The sequence below is a fragment of the Mirounga leonina genome, unplaced genomic scaffold, assembly GCF_011800145.1.
Source record: "Mirounga leonina isolate KUSES-001 unplaced genomic scaffold, KU_Mleo_1.0 Mir_178, whole genome shotgun sequence".
In the NCBI taxonomy this organism is placed as follows: domain Eukaryota; kingdom Metazoa; phylum Chordata; class Mammalia; order Carnivora; family Phocidae; genus Mirounga; species Mirounga leonina.
This window is the reverse complement of record NW_023270464.1, coordinates 2,870,173-2,887,028: the sequence shown is the minus strand read 5'-3', so window position 1 is coordinate 2,887,028 and position 16,856 is coordinate 2,870,173. Positions and strand designations below refer to the sequence as shown.

The following is a 16,856-nucleotide window of genomic DNA, read 5'->3' as shown; positions in this document are numbered from 1 at the left end:
TGTGGGTTATTGTGAAAAAGATTATCAGTTAGTTAATGGCCAGGCACTTATTAAATCAATTAATTTATTCATGAACTTAGTCATTCAGTCTTATATTCATTCATTCAATCATTCATCACTTTCTATTCATTTATTTGCTACATTTGCCTAACCAAGCTTATAAGAGGAATACTTGTTAAGAATTCAGTCCAAAAGACATGTGACCCTCTTATTTAGACCCGCTGTTCAAGCCCCATCTTTTCTCACATCAAAATCTTTTAAAGGTCCTTCTTTTCCTTACTTTCCCCCCCTCCGCCCCCATCCTGGCCAGTACCCTCATCATCATCCCTAGGCAGTGCAGTGTACCACCTCCCCCTGCCTTAGGCTGGCTCCTTGCCGGTCAGCCCCACCTCACTCTGTGTTTGCATCTGAGGCAGCACAGAGGAGCCTGTCCTCTCCTGAGGAGTCCCCTGTGTGCTCTGGTCCTGGCCAGGCCCTGCAGCTCCGGGCCTTCATGCTCTTACTTCCCTCAGTCTGTGTTTCTAGGACTCCGACAGGCGGATCCTGCCAGGGTGACCTATCCTGCACCTGCAAATAAACCTGATACTGGGCTCATCATTGCTTGAGCCAAAAACCTGCTCTTCTTCAGCAACTAAGTGTTCTCCCTGCCCAGCACATGAGCTATGAACTCTGGCTGGTCCCCACGGGCTTTGTGGTCCATTTTCCAACTGCACTTACACAGCCACTCGGTCTGATTCCCTCTGTCTCACCCTGCTCCTCGCCACGGCTAGCCCTCTTTATATTTTCACCATCTCACAAGCTTTTCCTACCCCATCCCATCTTCCTGCAAAGAATACTCAAGTGACATGTCCACCATGGAGCCTTCTTGGACTCTCTTCCACTGTGGACTCAGTCAGATCCTCACCTAAAATAAAGAGGTTGTCCTTGATGACTACCAAGAGTCCTAAAATTTCACAATTCTGTAAAACAGCACAGGCCATATATAACAGTTCACCAAGTAATTGCTATCTACTTGTTTCACAAACACCCCGTGCACCCATTTTGGGTTATAGGAGATAATCAATATATAATAGCTAACGTACAGTCACAGAGTTGTGGGTGCTGGCAAACAGAAAAGCAAACAAGCAAAGGGACAAGGAGCAATCAGAAATGGACAGCCCATTTTGAGCACATCCACTAAGTAACCTTAAATCCTCAAGGATAGAGTCACTTATTAGAGCAAACTGAAAATAGCAGCTGTGGGCATCAGCCAAAATGCAGTCTTCAGTTGTGGGCAGGAACAATTTTCTTCTGTGGTGTCTTCAGACTCCCTCATAGTACACTGAGGTCAAAGCCATTAGTATCTGCATTCCTTCTGAGCATGGGAACATGACAGAACCAATATGCAATCAAAACACATTCTCTGGGTTTAAGGATGGCCGTGTGTGTGTGTGTGTGTGTGTGTGTGTATGTGTGTTGTGGAGATTCACTCCACAGGTTTTTACTGGGATTAGCCTTATGGTCAACCTCAGTCTAAACTCCAAGGTACAAACCTCACTCTGTTGTTACAGTTTTCAGTATTTATCCAATAAACATTATTGATGACCATGTATATGTCATTACCGATATACAGAAGAGGGAATTCAAAGGGAAATAAGACATTATCAATGTTCAATATGAGTAGTGTCCTTATAAAAAGGGGAAATTTGGGCATGGACACCACACAGGGAGAACAGCTGTGAACATGAAGGCAGAAATTGGGGTGATGCCTCTACAAGCCAGGGAAGCCAAAGATGGCCATTAAACTACCACAAGCTAGGAGAAGGGCCTGGAACAGATTCTCCCTCAGAGCCATCAGCAGGAACCAACCCTGCTGACACCTTAATCTTAAACTTCTAGACTCCAGAACTGCAAGAAAATACATTTCTGTTGTTTAATCCACCTGGTCTGTGGTACTTTGTAATGGCAGTCCTAGCAACTAATAAACCACCAAAGTCCATGAAGGGTGTGGTGACGGCAATAGAAGATCATGGGTGCTGTGAGAATGGCTATTATCAAAAAAATAAGAGCTGAGGAACGCTGGGGAGGATGTGGAGAAAAGGGAACCCTGGTGGCTCTGTTAGTGGGAATGTAAATTGGTGCAGCCACTATTGAAAATGAAAGGGAGTTCCTCAAAAAATTAAAAAATAAACCATATGACCCAGCAATCCCACTTCTGAAAATATATCCAAAAAAGATGACATCACTATCTCAAAGAGATATTTGCATCTCTATGTTTATTGCAGTGTTATTTACAATAGCCAAGACATGGAGACAACTTAAGTGTCCATCAAAAGATGAAGGAAAAAGAAAATGTGGTATGTGTGTGTGTGTGCATATATATATGGAATAAGATATGTATATATATGTGTATATATATACACAATGGAATATTACTATACAATGGAATATAGAGAGAGATAGATATATCTCTATATATACGATGGAATACTACTCAACCATAAAAAAGAAATTCTGCCATTTGAGACAACATGGATGGACTTTGGGAGGATTATGCTATGTGAAGTAAGTCAAGACAGAGACAGAGAAAGACAAATACTGTATGATCCACCTATATATGGAATCTAGAAAAGCTGAAAGAGAGAGTAGATTGGTGGTGGGGTTGAAGGGTGGGGAAAAAGGGAAGATGCTGGACGAAGGGTACAAATTTCCAGTTATAAGATGGTTAAGTTCTGGGGATCTAAAGTATAGCATGGTGACTATAATTAATAGTTGATAATACTGTATGATATATTTGAAAGTTACTATGAGAGCAGAGCTTTAATGTTCTCACCATAACAACAATAACAACAAAATGGTAATTATGTGAAGTGCAGGATGTGTTAACTAACCTTATTGTGGTAAATATTTCCCAATATACACATTTATCAAGTCATCACATTGTACAACTTAAACTTATAAAATGCTATATTGGGAAAAAAAGGACAAAATTCCTTGTATTTAAACACATATTTTTAAATAAATAAAATGTCTGCTCCCCTGAAAAAGAAAGATGTGAATATGTTTGCAAGAAATTTAGGCAATGAGATGCTAGTGTCCTCGTGATAGTGTGGAAAGGAAGTGCTAAGGAGGAGGCAGGCCAATAAAGAGAGTAATTTTATCTCATCAGCATGTGATGGAGTCTCAATGAAAATTCTCATCTAGATTTGTGGTAAAATTAGAAAATGAATGGAAAAGAGAAAATTAAAAACACCTCTAATATCTCCAATCAAAAGTCACCTTTGTTCCTGTTCTGATGCATACACTTTCAGTTCTTTTTCTGATCTGGTATTTGTGTGTGTGTGTGTGTGTGTGTGTACACACAGAGATAAACTACTTGTTAACAGAAATTAGGCCATCTTTATTATGCCTGCTATTATATATTTATATTATATATTATGTTTATATTATACATATCATTTATAATATACATGTAATATATATCGTATTTATATAATATATATATTTTATTGAAGTATACTTGGAAACAATGTCATATTAGTTTCAGGTGTACATGAAACTTGCCTGATTTATTCATGCCTGGTATTTTAATTAAGACTACATTTAAATTTTATTTCTACACTCCAAATAATGAGATCTATTTTTAATAGTGAGATATAATTTATATATCAAAAAATTTACCAGTTTTAAGGGTGCAATTAAATAGGTTTTTTTTTAAATTTGCAAAGTTCACCACAGCTTAATTAAATTAATTAATTAATTATTTTTCAATATTTTATTTATTTATTTGACAGAGCACAAGGAGGGAGAGCGGCAGGTACAGGGAGAAGCAGGCTCCCCACGGAGCAGGGAGCCTGACACGGGGCTCAATCCCAGGACCCTGGGACCATGATCTGAATTGAAGGCACATGCTTAACCAAATGAGCCACCCAGGCGCCCCCACCCATGGTTTAATTTTAGAACATAGCCATCATCCCAAATAAGCCATGTGTCCATTTGTAGTGACTCTCCATTACACTGTTATCACCCTAAGCAACCACTAATCTACTTTCTGTCTCTGTAGATTTTCCTCTTCTAGACATTTCATATAAATGGAACCACACTGCGTGTATTATTTTGCATCTGGCTTCTTTCACTTAGCATGATATTTTTGATGCACATTTATTTGGAGCATATGTTAGTGCTTCATTTCTTTTTAGTGCCAAATATTTATCGCCTAGTATGAATCTAAACCAGTTTGTTAGTGCATTTGTCAATTGATGAACATTTGGGTATCTGAATACTCACTTTTTGGGTATTATAAATAATGCTGCTATGAACATTTGTGTATAAGTCTTTTGTGGGCAAACGTTTTCATTTCTTGGGTACCTACCTAGGAGTGGAACTGCTGGACCATACAGTAACTACCCTAAGAAAATGCCCAACTGTTTTTCTAAAGTAATTTCATCAGTTTACAGTCACAACAGCAATATGAGGGTTCCAATTTCTCCACATCCATGCAAACTCTTGCTATTTTCTTTTTTATTATTATTACTATGGTCAACCTAGTAGGTATGATATGAGTATCTCATTTTGCTTTTAATTTGCATTTCCCATTTCTTTTGCTTATTGGCCATTCATTTAATGTCTTTGAAAGGTGTGTTCAGAATCTTTGCCAATCTGTGTTTTTCTTACTATGTTGCAAGAGTTCTTTCTGTGATCTAAACATAAGTTCCTATGTCAGTTATATGCTTTGCAAATATTTTCTCCCTGGTTGTGGATTGTTTTTCATTCTCTTAGCAATATTTTAAAGAGCTAAAATTTTAAATTTTGACACAGTCCAAATTATCAATGTCTTTTGTCTTTTTTTATCACTTGGACTTTTGATGTCACATCTAAGAAATTTTTACTGAACCTAAGATCAGGAAGATTTAGTCTTACTTTTTTCTTCTCTAAATGTTTTATCATTTTAGCGCTTGCATTTAGCTCTAGGATCTACTTTGAATCTGTTTTTCTATGTGCAGATCATGTATGTATAACTTTGCTTGTCAAAGAAAGGAAAGAGGGTATCCATTCCTGGTAAAGAGAAGTACACATAAAAAAGCTGGGCATTCTACAGAATTAGTATAGTTTGAATTCAGGAAAGCAATCTATAGGGTAAACTGAAGAGGCAGCCATTCTCAAGAGATGAAACTCAAACTAAGGCAGGAGGGGGGGCTTAAGTAAACACAGGATCCCAGAGACATGCTTGTCAGGTCAGCAATGGGGGCTGTGCTCCCACGGTGCTAGTTAAGGACACTGAGCAACTGCTTATCCAAAATGGAGACTAAGGGAGGCTACATGGGTCAGGAAGTGGATAAATCAGAAAAGGAGGAAAAGATTTTTTTTTTTTTTGGTGGTAAGAGACATATGACATAAAATTACTAGCTTAATTTCACAATATATATGTGTATCAAGTCATCACATTATACATATTAAATGTACCCAATGTTGTATGTCAGTTATATCTCAATAGAGTTGGAAGAAAATTTTACCAGCTGAACCATTTTTAAGTGTTTTAAGTGGCATAAAGTATATACACACTACTGTGCAACCATGATCACCACCACCCATCTCCTGAACCCCTTTCATCTTGCAAAACTGAAACTCTGTACCCATTAAACCCAACTCCTCATTCTTCCCTCCTTCCAAATCCTGGCAACCACCATTTACTTTCTGTCTCTGTGAACTTGACTACTCTAGGTGTCTCATGTAAGTGGAATCATACATTATTTGTCCTTTTGTGACTGGCTTATTTTACTTAGCATAATGTCCTCAAGGTTCATCCATGTTGTAGCATGTGTCAGGGTTTCCTTCCCTTTTAAGGCTGAATAACAGTTCATTGTAAAGATGTTCTGTTTTGCTCACAAAAATTTGGAAGTGCAGTGGGGCAGGGTAGTGAGGAGCAGTAAGTGTGATGTGGAAGTAAGAGTTTAAAGCTTAAAAATTAAAAGAGGTGAAGATTTTAAAGTGGATGAATAACCACAGAGTGGGTGTGGAGTAAGAACCTCTGATCCCTAAGAAAGGGGCAGAGGATGATCAATCAATTAAAAAATACTGGGGAGAAGGAGTGAGCAAGTATCAGGAAAACCAGAAATTGGAACTCACAGGTAGTCAAGAGTTTATATAGTGGCTGAGAACTGGAGGAAAGGCAGTCTGGAAAGAGGCCAGGGGTGTGGGGGCTTCAGAGGATATGGGTAACTTATGTGAAAATGGTTAATGCATTAGGCAGAAGACCAAGGGCACATTGGTAGGTTGAGGAGGGAGAGAGACCAGTTCCTGAGTGGTGGGGAAGGGAGCAGTGGCTGGCGGGTGGAGACAAGGGGGAAGGCTTCAGCATGGAGATGATTGATGGGGGGGTACCTGAGAAAGACCAGAGCTATTGACGTTAGGGAGAGAGTGGTAGCAGGAGCTGAGTCCCAGAGAAGGTAAGCAGAGAACAGCCATGGAAACAGAGCAGAGTGGAAGAGCTAAAAGGCAGGAGGACGCATAGGAGTCTGGGGAACAAGGAGGTAGTAGAGCTGTTGGCTTCTGTCTCTGTACCTTCTCTGTGGCCACTTGGTAAGATGAACAGAATGAACTGACGTAGTTTAAAGAGACAAGTCAGGTTCTCCAACGGCCGCTCTAAGGGAAAGAGAGCTGATGAAGAGAAAGGAAAATATGCTGAGTCCATAGAAGAGAGTAAGATGGATACAAGGTTATATGGATGAATTATAGTTTGCCAACTAGTCAGCTAGATAGAGATATCTAATACACTAAAAATATCCTAACATGTGGAAATAGTAGAGTAAAGCTATCTTTAGGGGGTGGGATCATGGGTTTTTAACATTTTCTAATTTCCAAATTTTCTACAAGGGGGATATTTTATTAACCAGATAAAACAGTCCAATTCTGTATTTAGAGATAATTGGGCACAAAACCAAAACAAAATGCTGAGCCATTTGGAGGCTCCAACAGAGAATGAAACTGTACATTTATAGTGGAGCCAGTCAGCAGGTTTCTGTGGCTCTTTTCAATTACCTTCAGCAGTCCAACAATGAGGAACTTAGAATAATAACACCACCAAGACCACACATTTCTGAGACACTCATCATCTTAGCCACTTCCTAAAGCTCATGTTGCTGTCATGTTAACTCTCAGGCAAGAAAACTGAGGCCTAGGTTAATGAACTTACTTAATCCTAAACAATTTAATGGTGGAACCAAGTAGGTCCAACCCCAACCTCATGACCTAAAGCCCTATTGGACAGATGAGGGAAGAAGGCTCTGAGATCTGTGAAATGGGATGGAGGGGATATTGTTGAGGGAGGGGCTGAACCTGGGAGGAGGGAGAGGTCAGACCTGAAGATATAGTGGGATCTGGGGAGAGATAAATGTGACAGAGAAGGGAGAACACAGAGATGCTAGAATCCCCCAGCTCAAGACTTCAGAGCAAGATGGTGAATTATTGGCATATTTGATTGTTGTTATGGTTCAAAATAAGTATATAAAGCCTTTACCTACATTTCAAACCTAAGTAATATATTCATGTTATATTCGTGCTTAGTTTTCTTAAAATCCTATCATTATTACAAGACTTCCTAAAGTCACTCCTATTGTTTATAAAGTTCAAATTGCTTTTTATTTATTTATTTTTTAAGATTTTATTTATTTATTTGACAGACAGTGAGAGACAGCGAGAGAGGGAACACAAGCAGGGGGAGTGGGAGAGGGAGAAGCAGGCTTCCCACTGAGCAGGGAGCCCAATGCGGGCTCGATCCCAGGAGCATCGGGCTCGATCCCAGGACCCTCGGGCTCGATCCCAGGACCCTGGGATCATGACCTGAGCCGAAGGCAGAAGTTTAATGACTGAGCCACCCAGGCGCCCCACTTCTTATTTCTTTTAAGACACATCAGGTTTAAATTAAGTCTCTAGTTCTTTAAATCTTTTTTTAAAAAGTTTTTATTTAAATTCTAGTTAGTTAACATGTTGTGCAATATTAGTTTCAGATGTACAATTTAGTGATTCAATACTTCCATACAACACCCAGTGCTCATCACAACTGCCCTCCTTAATACCCATCCCCTATTGCACCCATCCCCCCAACCTGCCTCCCCTCTGGTGACTGTCAGTTTGTTCTCCATAGTTAAGAGTCTGTTTCTTGGTTTGCCTCTCTGTTGTTTTTTTTTTTTCCCTATGTTCACTTGTTTTGTTTCTTAAATTCCATATATGAGTGAAATCATATAGTATTTGTCGTTCTCTGACTGACTTAGTTCTTCATTTATTTCTATCTGAGAATTTTCTTCCTTGGGACTGATATTGGACAGAGCTTCGCCAATGTGGGGAGAGACTGATGTTAGGCTATCATTCCTCTCATGGGAACTGGGGTAACTCATCTGTGAATCAGAGCAGAATAAATGCAGGCACTCTGAACAGGGCCCCTTGCCCTCTCTCTTTTGAAGCTAGTTTCTGAAGCCTGCAGCTTCCCAGTGCTGCCCTGGCTTGGAGTAGCATGATGTGTGCCTGCCTATCAAAGACATATTCTCCACTCCAGATCTCACCAGTAATAAACCTGATGTTTTGATTTCTACTCAGTTGACTTTATCTCTTTCTCAACTGGTTCTGAGAGGAAAAAAGAAGAGAGATATTTTATTGACCTCTTAATCCCACAGTAATACCTGAACCATCAATTTCACAAGGTTCATACACTGTCTTACATCGTTACCTAATGTGTTTCTGTGTGTGTGTTTCTTTTATCCTCACTGCTACCTTCTCTTCTCCATTTCCCCGCTTCCTTAAATTATGTCTTTTCCTTTATTGTCCAAAGTGATATTTAAGAAGTCAGTTTGGGGAGGAAATCTATGCAAATGAAAATGCACTTAATACATAATCCTAAAGAACTCTCGGCAACTGTCTTAGACATGATAATCTTGTGTTTACACAACGTAGCTCCAAGAGCACAGCCTCTGGGTTAGAGTACATGTCGTGTTTCCTTGCCTTTAAGTTAGGAAGCTTGAAACACCTACCTCTATTTGGATGCCTTTAGCTGTAAACCATATTAGAGCCTGTCTCCACTGGCTTAAATAATAAGGAAAATTATATCCTTTGGTAGACTGTGATGTTGTTGCCAATTTTTCACTCTTTCCTGCACCCATATCCTTTGTCACAAGACTCTGCAGAGACTTTCACCAGGGATGCATACCTGCCAACTGATGGTAGACGTGGTTACGGCTTGCTTTGGCCATTGTGACATTAGAGGATGTGGCTTAAGCAAAAACTTGAAATGTGCTTGCATGCTTCGGCTTGCTCTCTTGCAAGTATGTTTGCCCAGAAGATGAAAGATACATGGTGTAAACCTGAACCCAATTTGCAGCTTGGAGCCAAGCCTACATGAGTGCAGTCTAGATTACTCAACCCTCAGCCAATCTACAGACATGTGAAGTTGAAAAAATAATTGTAGTTTTGAGCCACTGCATTTTAGGCAGATTGTTATGCAGCATAATGGGGACAATAGCTAATGAATACATCTCCCTATGGAGCCTTGAAGTACGACTGCTTGGCAGTCCTGGAATCACCTTTTTTTCCTTTTTCTCAGAAACTGTCTATTCCTCGGGCTAGCATTCCTTAGTTGTAATATGGCCATGGAGAGCAAACCATCACATCACATACGGCATACCACAGCTTCTGTATAGTACCATGTCTTCCTCATGACTCTTGTTAAAAAGACAAATTTCCCAGGAAGCTTATCAGGCTGCTCACATCTCTAACCCAAAACTGGATTGTATGATTACCATCTAACCAAATCACTAGCAAGGGGAAGGGGATGCTATGACTTCAGAATTTATATCTGAGGTGTCTTCATTTGAGGGGAATGAATGAACAAAACTGAGATTCTATGAGCAAATTGAAAGGAAAGTGAGAAGCTGCTAGATAAGAGCCAACACTGACATCTTCATATGGATGTCTTGAGAATATATGCAAAGTGCTGAGAAAAGTGGTTTGTACAAAGTAAGCTTATGCTACAAGCTATTTTTAGATCACTTGTTAATTTTAATAATGAGATAGGAAGGGCAGGTAAAGACTAGACAGATAATAAAGGGAGCTATAATGGACAAGAAGGCTTGTGTAATCCATGAGTCACACTGACTGCCTCGGCAACCAGCTGCCCAACAGCCCTAGACTATGAGCTTTCCAATTTGATGCATAGCCACAAGGTCCTGAGTAATATATGCATCAAAAAGAAAGTTACTTTTGCTACATATATCTCTGTGTTTGTGTGTATACACTTATACATAATTTTTACTTATATATAGATTAAAAATGTTTATATTTATACTATATATAAAAATATATAGGCTCATTTTAATGTACAGTTGACCCCCAAACAACACGAGGGTTGGGGGCACTGACCCCCAAGACCATCAAAAATCTGTGTATAACTTTTGACTCCCCCAAAACTTAACTAATAATAGCCTACTGACCAGAAGCCTTACTAATAACCTAAAGAGTTATTAACACATATTTTGTATGTTATAGGCATTACATATTGTATTCTTACAATAAAGTAGAGAAAAAATGTTAAGAAAATCATAAGGAGGAGGAAATACATTTACAGTATTGTATTTATTGAAAAAGATCCATGTATAAATGGACTGAGGCAGTTTCAAACCTGTGTTGTTCAAAGGTCAACTGTATATATAAATACTAAGAACCTTCCAAAGCAACCTGTAAGATGTATTTAAAAACTCAATATATACATAAATATACATGTATATATAAATACATGTAATTAAATGAATAAAGGGGCGCCTGGGTGGCTCAGTCCATTGAGCGTCTGACTCTCCATTTCCGCTCAGGTCATGATCTCAGGGTCCTGGGATTGAGCCCCGGGTCAGGCTCTGCGCTCAGCAGGGGGCTTCTCTCTTTCTCTCTCTCCCTCTGCCCCCTCCACCCTCTCTAAAATAAAAATAAATAAACCTTTTAAAAAGGGGGGGCAAAGCTCCGGAAGTGCAAGGACCGAGGTCGTACAGGCGTGGATCCCGCCGGCGAGGCGGCTTTTTTCGAGATGCCGGGAGCCGCGGCTAAGGGCTCGAAGTTGTACAAGAGCATCGAGAGTTTCGTGGAGGCCCTGAAGCGGGACGGCGGGCGGCGCAGCTCCGAGGACATGGCTCCGGAGACCCTGGGGCTGCCCCGCCGGATCATCACGGACCACCGCTGGAGCAACGCAGAGAAGCTGATGGAACTGATCCGCCGAGAGCGCCAGAAGATGACGGCTGCGCAGCCCTCAGAGACCACAGTGGGCAACATGGTGCGGAGAGTGCTCGGGATCATCCGGGAGGAGTATGGCAGACTCAGAGCGATCAGCAGGAGTCCTTGCACGAACTCTTGACATCGGAAGGCCTGAGCGAGGATTTCAGCTTCCCTTATGCCCAGCTCCAGTCCAACATCATTGAGGCAATTAATGAGCTGCCTGTGGAACTGGAAGGGACTACAGAACACTGCGGCCCAGGCTCTGGAGCACATCCACTCCAATGAGGTGATCATGACCATTGGCTTCTCCCGGACAGTAGAGGCCTTCCTCAAAGAGGCTGCCCGAAAGAGGAAATTCCATGTCATCGTAGCAGAGTGTGCTCCTTTCTGTCAGGGTCATGAAATGGCAGTTAATTTATCCAAAACAGGTATTGAGACAATTGTCATGACTGATGCTGCCATTTTTGCTGTTATGTCAAGAATCAACAAGGTGATCATTGGCACAAAGACCATCCTGGCCCACGGTGCCCTGAGAGCTGTGACAGGAACTCACACTCTAGCACTGGCAGCAAAACACCATTCCACCCCGCTCATTGTGTGTGCTCCCATGTTCAAGTTTTCCCCCCAGCCCCCCAATGAAGAAGATTCATTTCACAAGTTTGTGACTCCTGAAGAAGTCCTGCCTTTCACAGAAGGGGACATTCTGGAGAAGGTCAGCGTTCACTGCCCTGTGTTTGACTTAGTCCCCCCAGAGCTCATTACCCTCTTTATCTCCAACTTTGGTGGGAATGCACCTTCCTACATCTACCGCCTGATGAGTGAACTCTACCATCCTGATGATCATGCCCTATGACCACCACCTGTCCTAAGCAGAAGCTGCTTAGCCAAATACAGAATGGAGAGGCACTTCAGTGTGACTGCTGAAAACATCGTCCTTGTAATAGGGAGTGACCTGGAGTCAATCTGAAAAAAACTTAATACTCTTTCCTGCCCTTTTAGTCATCCCATAACAAGGATGCACATTCAGGACTGTCTCTTGCCTTTCTGATCTTAACAGAAGCAGCAGGGCTTGACCTATAAATTTTGGAGTCTTTTGGGGCACCTGGCTGGTTCAGTTGGTAGAGCATGTGACTCTTGGTCTTAGGGTCATGAGTTTGAGCCCCACATTGGGCATAGAGTTTACTTAAATTTTTTTTTGGTGGGGGAACCTCTTAATCTCTTAGTGACCTGAGGAGTCTGGAACTTAAGTTTCAGGAACTTAAACTTTCTGGTTCAGTGGGGTGTTAAACTTAACACTGAAGACCTTTCTGGGATACAGGTTTTTGCTCATAAATGGCTACCACACCTTTCCCTGGGCTGTGCCAATAAAAGCTTTTAAAGAAAAAGAAAAGGGCGAGGGGGGGGCAAAATCTCTGTTTAAAAAAATAATAATTATATAAATAAATACATATGTAAGTATATGTTTGTATATAAATATTTTAATATGCATTATATATTTTTATATATAATTTATATATATTATATATTTATGTTAAAATAATATATTAATAATATAAATATATATTTATGCACATATTCAGTTTTTACAGTATCTTACAGATTGCTTTGGAAGGTTTTCTTAATTTCACAGTTGAAGTAATTAAAGAGGTGAACTGATGTTTAGTTTTGCCATTTATTGATGGTTCAAAAAGATCCAAACATGAAGTTACTATCATCAGCTGCTATTTTAGTTGGTATGCTGGTGAAGAAGTTAAGGCCCAGAGGCGAAAGGCACTATTCTCTGAGCAGTTGTTCTCATAACAATAGGAACTCAACAACTGTGTAGGGATCTTCTGCTAGTTGGCTATGTCCCCTGTCTGCAGTGAAGACAAATCCCGTCATCCTCAACAAGTCAGTGGAGAAAACCACAGGGCACAGAGCACATTCACATGAGAGATGTCAAGGGGCCAATTAGTCTGACTCAGCTCCTGAATCAAAGCATGCCCGGCCTCCTTCAGATCAGGACATCTCCTGGCTAATTCTGAGATCCAAGACTCCCTTCCCACGCAGCCCCTCACACAGCAAACTCGGCACCGGGAAAAGGTCCCCAGGCACCAGAAGCACTCAGGAAAGGGGGGGCAAGGCTGGAAAGGTGTGTGTACAGACGATGGGGAAAGAGGCCCAGAGCACAACCAAGAGGGAAGACAGCCACTCTGGGTGAGGCCACCGCAAAGGCATCGGGGAGAATGCTGGGTCTGTGAACAGGTCTGAGGGCAAGGCCAATACGGGCACCTTCTTCCAGCAAGTTGCTGCTGGGAGAAATCAACCAAAGCACCTGAAAATATGCAGCATCAGCAGCCCCAGTTCTTCACCGGCCCGGGGAGAATGGAAAATAGGCGTAAATAGGCAGCAGCCCCAGTTGAGACTAAGAACGGTCTGGAGTTAAAGGTGCATTTATTTGGTTTTGCCACTCAGCTGATATCCTGTTTACTAAGGCAGGAGGGAGAAGAAGGTGTTTCACAGTTAATGATGGTGGTAAGTGCCTGTGTTCCTTCATCTAGTGTGCTGGCCAAGTGGCCTTACTTAGTGCCTTCCTCACCTGACTTCTCACACCTCCTCGGGTTACTCTGGCCTCCTCCACTCCTCTGCACAGGCAATGCGTCCACAGGGTGTGCTTCCGTGCTTACTTTGTTGGTCCTCTTGCATGCATTTTACTGCTAACTACACACTCCATGGTATCTGCTTTTCTTCAGTTTCTATAACCTCTCTACAACCCTTCCCCACCTCTTCTTAGAGACGCCATCCCTCTAAGTGCCCTTAAAGATGGATGTTATCCGGATACACTGCAGCCCCTATGTTGTGGTTGGAAAACCCATTTACAGCCCTAGACTACCTGTACTAACACTTCTAACAAGCTCACGCTTACCTCTTTCCAGAGCTGGGCCTCCTATTCCCAATAGGCTCTAGAACAGGTAAAACACAGCATAACCAAAAATGAAATCATTGTCCTTCCTAAGCCTGCTTGCTCTTTCTGAGTTGATTTGTTAAATTAGTGATATTTACTCATTTGTATGAGCTGAAAACTTGGCAAGGATCACTGATCACTCCCTTGCTTAAACCAGAGTTTCAAACAATGATTCCCATGAGTTTTCCCTTCCTTTATTTACTCCAATGGATTCCTTCCTTTCCATATTTCTTCAGCACAGGTGCTTGCATTTTTACCTGGACTACTCCAAGAGCATTCCAACTTGCAGCCTGAAAGATACATCCACCTTCCACACCATGTCATGGTGAGCTCACAAACAAAATCTGAAACAATATCTAAAATCTGTTTAGAACCCTTTCACAGTTCCTTGTCTACCAAACTCTATGCCTATACTTGCTGCAAGGTCCTGAAAACCCACCTCCTTTTCCAACCCAAAACCTTCACTCATACTCTGCCTTCTACAGGAATGGCTCCTGGCTTAACTCTTTGTGTAGATAATCCCCTCTCTTCTGCATCCCCAAATCCTCTGCAAAATAATCCCTAGATCTCCAATCCTGGCAGGCCATTTATTTTGGAGCCTTTGCCCAGTTGGTAATTATAAAAGGCATGCTGGCTGGTGCATGACAGCTTATACTATCCACTCCAACACCCAGTGTATCCCTTAGCCTGGCTCCTAATCATCCTGAAGCAGCCCAGCATCATCAACCTGAGCATGGTTTTCCCAAAATCCCAGGCTTGGCTCAAAAGCCTCTTATTCCTTTTTTCTAGAAACCAGGGAACACCCTGTGCATATCTTGATTATTGCATTTGGCACATCCTTTTGAACTCATCTGTTTGAGGAATCCTCGAACTGTGAGTTTCTTCAGGAAGTAACTGTATCCATCTTTTTAGGAAGCACCTAGCACAGTGGTCAAGAAATGTGTGTTGGCCTCAATTTATACTCATGGGGTCAATTAGTCCTCAGTTTCATGGCATATTTTGACAGTGGTCTCCTTCTCTAGTCCAGGCATGTCAATGGGCACAGGGTGAACCAGAAAGAACACATCCTCAGATGACCCCAGAAAAGTTCCAGATTAGGCCTTCAAGTCACCAATGCCATCTTACTGTCTGGCACTCAATTTCCTTGACACATGGTTTGTCACCTCTACTAAATAACTTATCCTGCCCAACAAAGAGGGCAGGCACATCACACCCTCCAGAATGGAGGCCTACCAGGAGGGCTGACATCAGATAAGCATCAGGAAGAGGGGGAACACATTCCAGTGCTTATTACAACACAGCCCCTGAGTTGTAAAGGCTGAGAAGGGATTGCCTCAATCAAGTCAGCCATTCCAGAGACTGATGCATCTGTGTTAGTGATGAGAATGTAGTGCTAGCAGCTCCAAGACAGGGGTTACAGGGTGTCACAGAAATTACAAGCAGGTAAAGAAGAGAGTTGAAATGGAGGTGGATATGGTATAGAGGCCCTTTTCATTGAAGTCCCCTTTCCAGGTGTTTCTGGAATGCAGTCATAGAATAACAGTGATATCACTTACTGATTATGAGCCATACCCATTTACATATATTACCTTTAATATTTATAACATTCTGCAAGGTAAGCCTTATTATTTTACCTATTTTGTAGAAGAGAAAACCAACTAAGGTAGTCATGGAACTTGCTCAGGGTGCCCCAGTAAATCACCATCAGGTTCAGAACTGGGCCCCAGTCTCCAAATCTCATTCTCTTTCTGCTTCAGCATGCTGCACATTCATGAAGAATGGATGGTTGTAATACCTATCTGCCAAGCTGAAGGGATTGTAGTCATAATTGTTCTCAAAGCAAAAAGAGACATGATATCAGTTTATTCTAAAGTTAAGTGTGAAGATGTGGCTAGGGATCCATCCCTAATTATATTCAGACAAGAGACAAATTGGCCATAGTACTCAAAACCAACACAGATACAGCAAGCAACTCAAGTGACCTAACACACTGCTCACAAAGAGACAAAGACTTGGGGAAAAGGAAATAAAATGTAAATATTCATATTTAATGAATATATTCTTGTGAGGAAAAGAGAGCACTTCCAGTTAAAATATTTTTAGAGGAAAATGATGTATACTGGGCCAAGGGACACATGAGAAATGATGATGAAACATAGCAGAATCAAGAAAAGTATGACAAAAAGATTGACAAAACTCTGAAAAGCCTCAATCAGCTCAAATAGTTATAATAAGCTAAACTTTCCACTTTTATGTCAACAGATTACCTTTAATAACTATCACTGTCTTACTGATTCCCCTCCTTCTAATCTTTCCTGAGGCTTTGAGTCCATAATGAGGTTTATGACATTATGACTCCTTACAGAATTTTATTGAAGTATAGCTCTTTTTTGTCTGACTTCTTTCACTTAGCCCAATTATTCTGGGATTCATCCGTGTTGTATTTATCGATAGTTCATTCACTTTTATTGCTCAGTAGTATTCTACTGTGTGGCTATACTAAATATTTTTTTATCTGTTCTACCTGTTGAAAAATATTTAGGTTGTTTCCCACTTTTAGCTACTAGGAATAAAGATGTAATGAATATGTGTGTATGTTTGCAAGGACATGTATTTCCTTTTCTCTTGGCTAAATATCTAGAAATATAATGGCCGGATCATTGTAGCTGTATAACTGACTTTTTAA

The 16,856-nt window shown here is 41.1% G+C and overlaps 1 protein-coding gene and 1 pseudogene across 2 annotated transcripts in view; one reads left to right on the top strand and one right to left on the bottom strand.

Annotated features, from left to right (window-relative positions):
- GABRB3 (gamma-aminobutyric acid type A receptor subunit beta3) overlaps positions 1-16,856 on the bottom strand; it is a 229,938-nt gene that overhangs the window by 78,280 nt on the left and 134,802 nt on the right. The gene's annotated exons all lie outside the window — the stretch shown is intronic.
- On the top strand, positions 11,042-12,114 carry LOC118022955 (annotated as a pseudogene).